This window comes from Carlito syrichta, unplaced genomic scaffold (genome assembly GCF_000164805.1).
Source record: "Carlito syrichta isolate Samal-C Ts95f unplaced genomic scaffold, Tarsius_syrichta-2.0.1 Scaffold290399, whole genome shotgun sequence".
NCBI classification, from domain to species: Eukaryota; Metazoa; Chordata; class Mammalia; order Primates; family Tarsiidae; genus Carlito; species Carlito syrichta.
In genome coordinates this window covers 913010-918027 of record NW_007234495.1, presented here as the reverse complement: position 1 = coordinate 918027, position 5018 = coordinate 913010, and the positions used below count along the sequence as shown (strand labels likewise).

Genomic DNA, 5018 nt, shown 5'->3' with positions numbered 1-5018 from the left:
GGATGATTGATTTTTCTCAAGCACCATTTAAATGAGGCTCTTCTCAAATTCAGAAATTGACCTAGGCCTCTGCTGCCTACCATGGAAACAGAAAAAAGGTCGTCGGTCCACTTTTCCTATCACCACAAATACTGTGTGGGGCTACTTGACAGGAGACTGCAACAACCGTTGAAATGACCTTGCTGCATCCACTAATGTCACCCCTGCAGTTCTGCTTGACACAGCACACACAGCAATTTTCTTTTTTTTTTTCTTTTGGAGTCAGAGTCCCACTCTGTTACCCAATCTGGTGTGCAGTCACTGCTAAGGAGGTCTTTGATGAATGTGTGGACCCATTTACAAACTTAAAATTTTCATTCCTGCCGGGCGCGACAGCACTTTGGAAGGCAGAGGCGAGAGGATTGCCTGAGTCCAGGGGTTAGAGACCAGCCTGGCAACTTGGTGAGACCTCCTCTCTATAATAAACCAAAAATTAGCCTGGTACGGTGACACGTGCCTATGGTTCCAGCTATTTGGAAGGCTGAAGCAGAAGGTTCACTGGAGTCCAGCAGGTTGACCCTGGAGGGCTGTGAGCGTGCCACTGCACACTCCAGACTGGGTAACAAAGTAAGACTCCAACTCAAAAATATATATTTTCATTCCTTAAATGTTTGAAATTACATTCATAAATTTAATATACTTGTTTTTATTTAAGTCATTCAATTGTGTAACAAAGAATAAGAAACTCCATATGTTAAACATAAATATGGTGAATGTTAGGTTGGTTTTTTAAATATTCCAATACTGTTCTCTCTGGTCCTTAAAATTCACCATCTGTGCGGCTCTTTTTTTTTTTTGAGTTGGAGTCTCACTCTGTTGCCCAGGTTGGCGAACAGTGACACGCTCACCGCCACCCCAGCGTCGACCCACTGGGCTCAGGCGATCCTTCCACCTCAGCCTTCCAAGTAGCCGGAACTACAGGCGCATGGTACCATGCTCAGCTAAGTTTTTGATTTATTGTAGAAATGAGGTCTGGCCAAATTGCCCAGGCTGTTCTCAAACCTGTGGGCTCAGGCAATCCCTGACCTTGGCCTCCCAAAGTGCTGAGACTACAGGCTTGAGCCACCGCACCCGGCCTGTCTGGCTCTTTTACTTTTTAACTTTCAGGTCTCGAACCCACAGCCCTGTCCTCTGAAGAAGGAAAGCTCATTGTAGGAGGGCTCAACTATAACACCGATGAGCAGGCACTGGGAGACCGCTTGAGAGGCTTCGGTCCTATTTCTGAGGTTGTTATTGTCAACCACCGGATGACTCAGTGATCCCGGGGTTTTGGCTTCATTACCTTCACAAACTTGGAGCGTGCCTCGGATGCCATGAGAGCCATGAATAGAGAGTCCTTGGATGGTCGACGCAGGCAAGTCTGCCTGGGGAACCACAGGGGGTGCTTTTGGGGCCCTTGGTCGTGGCTACTCTAGAGGTGGTAGGGTCCAGAGCTATGGGAGTGGCAGATATGACAGTCAACCAGGAGGATATGGATATGGACAGTTCAGAGACTCTGGTGGCAGAAACCAGGGAGGTTATGACTGCTACTCAGAAAGTAATTAGAAACAATTATGACAATTGAGTTGAGACATGCACACATACTATAGATACACAAGGAGTAACACTTTTTGATCCAGGATCATCCTTCCAAAATGGCTGTAGTTATAAAAGATTTCTGGAGCTGCACTGAAACATCTGTTTTTATTATACCAACATCTATTTTTGTATTGCACTCCAAAGGTAGCTTATTAAAGACCTTTTAGAAAGCTCCATGTATTGTTAAAAAGTATGACTATTTGTGTACCTAATCCTGAATTGTATCCCACATCTTTAAAATAGAAAAAAAATGTTCTCTCTCGTTTAAAGACAAATTCTAGGACATTTGTAGAATCTGGGTATTTTTCCTTTGATGAGTTTTTTAGGTTAGGATCTCAGGATTATTGCTTCTAGTTATAATTGGGTTATGGCAAGTTTGGCTAGACTAATAAAAATTAGTGTGTATCAAGGAACATTAAAAAAAAAAACAAAACCTGCTGGGTGTGGTGGCTCACGCCTGTAATCCCAGCACTTTGGGAGGCTGAGATGAGAGAATTGCCAGAGCCCATGGGTTTGAGACCAGTCTAGGCAATTTGGTGAGACCTCATCTCTACAATAAATCAAAAAATTAACCAGGTGTGGTGGCGCATGCCTGTGGTTCCAGCTACTTGGAAGGCTGAGGGAGAAGGATCACCTGAACCCAGCAGGTTGAGGCTGCGGTGGCCGTGAGCGTGTCACTGCACTCCAACCTTGGCAACAGAGTGAGACTCTGACAAACAAACGAATAAACAAACAAACAAACAAACCGTACACAATGTTTATTATGGTTAGGAAGCAATTTTAAAATGTACCTATAAGAAATCTGCAACAAGAACATGATTGCCTAGGGGCGTTTTTTTTAAATTCAAGATTACTAATCTGGTTATATGGAAGAGCTTCTTAAAAATGTATGTGAATGCCATTTTAAAAAAATACTGGAAAAAAATTTCTGTTGTGTCTCATATGGTGTTCAGGATGTCCTTCACAGAGCTGATTAAAAAGTTGAAACCTGAAAAAAAATTTCAGCTGGGTGCAGTAGCTCATGCCTTTAATCCCAGAACTTTGGGAGGCTGAGGAGAGAGGATTGCCTGAGTCCAGGGACTTGAGACCAGTCTGGGCAACATGGTGAGATCTCATCTCTATATAAATCATAAAAATTAGCCAGGCACATGCCTGTACTTTCAGCTACTTGGAAGGCTGAAGCTGAAGGATTGCCTGAACCCAGCAGGTCGAGGCTACAGTGGCAATGAACGTGCCACTGCATTCCAGTCTGGGTGAAAAAGAGTGAGACTCCAACTCAAAAAAAAAAAAAAATACAATACTGTCTTTAAATTTAATAAAATTTTCTTATACATTAAACTTAATAGAAGTTAATAGATTATTAAATTATATGCTGCACATTGAAATTGCAGAGCAATTCTGTTTGGTTTGCTCATATACTAAATTCTGCAAAACATTACAAGCATTCTGAATACAAAACGCACTTCTAGACTTCCTCTGCTTACTACAAATATATACAGTAGGTTTGAATTAATCAGTTGCCATAATTTACTCTTTCATTTTTATTCTTAATTCCAGATCTTCCTTAAAATGGGCAAAATGGGCAGATGAAGTGGACAATTTTACTACACTAAACACTTGGGGTGATCTTTCAGAAGGCGAACATTGAGGAACTGAGCCCCAATTTCCCTGGGGTTCAGAATTTTGTGCCCTCAACACACTGAGGCCTATTTAATGTTCATTATTACAGACATTTCAGAGTCAGAAAGGGCCCCATATCCACTTCTCTAATTCTTGTCAAATTTAGGTCTGTAAACCCCTCTCTCTCAGGTTGTTTCACTATGAGATTGAATTCTTTTCCCTCTGAATGACTTTATTCTACCATACATTATCACCTAATTCTTTTTTTTAATAATCAATATTTTTTATTATGATATTGTGGGGTACAGTTAAGGGTTAGGTATACAAATATGCTTCGTTCAGGCACCCTTGTTGATAAGAGGTGTCTCCCCGTCCCCAGACTAATTCTTCCTAGCAGGCACCCTTCAGCTGAGTGATGTTTAAATAGAATCCAGTTTGGATTCCACAAACCTCTTTGTAGTTTTTGTATAGTTCTATTTATAACAGTTAGGTCAGTCTTAATATCTCAGTCTATGAACTGAGGTCTGCAAAAACTCTTACTTTTAAATACACAACTCACCTTAATATATTTAATTAGTTAATTTAATTTCCTGGGCAAATACAAGGCATTGTTACTTGCTACAAGGCAGAACACACAAGAACAGTCTGATGGGGACTCTTGGTGTCAAAGTTCCAAGGCCAAGTTACCCACTTTCTTGGGCTTTTCCTTCTGGGATCTCACTTCCAGGATTTGGAGGGTGTTGGAGCGACAGCCATAGCAACAGTGGATGAAAATGGACAGCAGTAAGAGCAACACGGTGCTGACAAAGGTGAGGAAGACAATGAAGGCTGCAGTGTCCCACTTGGACTGGAAGGGCTGCGGGCTCTCCATCTTCCCAGCACTGACTGGGCTGTGACCCCAGCTCTTCCATGGACAGATCCATCTTAGCAGAGGCGTCCCAGTGCCACCTTTTAAAAATATGCCAGACAATTGACCATATGGGCACTCAGCCACTATTGACTTTGTGAATGAAAGACAGAAAGAAAGAGATAGGGAAGGGAAAGAAGGCGGGAGAGGCAGGGAGAAAGGAAGAGAGGAAGGGAGGGAAGAAGTAAGGAGAGAGGGGGATGGAGGGGAAGGAAGGGAGAAGGGAAGGTGGGAGGGAGGGAAGGTGGGAGGGAGGGAAGGAGGGAGGAAGAAAGAGAGGGAGGGAGGGAGGGAGGAAGAAAGGGAGGGAGAGAAAAAGGGAGGGAAGAGTGAAGGCCTCAGTTCATCACCTGAACCCTTATTCAACCAGGAATTGAAAGTAATGTTCACGTCAGTACTTGCCCCTTCTTTTCTTCCTGGGTTTTCACCTAGGTTGCAGGCAACTTTCTGAATGCCATGACATCGGGGGAGGGAAAGTCTGTCCTTGATGGCCATCCTTTCAAGCTGGCTCTGCTGTGAAGCCTCTGGTCCCCTCAGCTTCTCTTAACAGCCTGGTCTCTGCTGTCTTCTCATTTCAGTTTACAGAGCTCTCCAAGAAATGCTCTGCCAAATGTTCTTCCATCCACCCCTTAGGATAAGGGGCAATCCACTCTGTTGCTCCCATACCATGCTGAGCTATGGAAAATTCTGACATTCTACATACGGTATAATCAAATATAGATTCGGTCTTTGCTTCTGGTTCCTGGGACCTTACCCAACTCCTCATTCAGTGACATCAAATGGATCGCTTGAAGCCTAACCTTGGTGGAGTAGTTACACATGGAGCACACATTCCTCAAATCCTTGGAATTTCCTAATGGGAGTGTCTTTTCAT

General features: G+C 43.2%; 1 pseudogene; it reads left to right on the top strand.

The window, feature by feature from the left end:
- Positions 1-1146: 1146 nt before the first annotated feature.
- Positions 1147-1603, top strand: LOC110595339 (annotated as a pseudogene).
- Positions 1604-5018: the final 3415 nt, after the last annotated feature.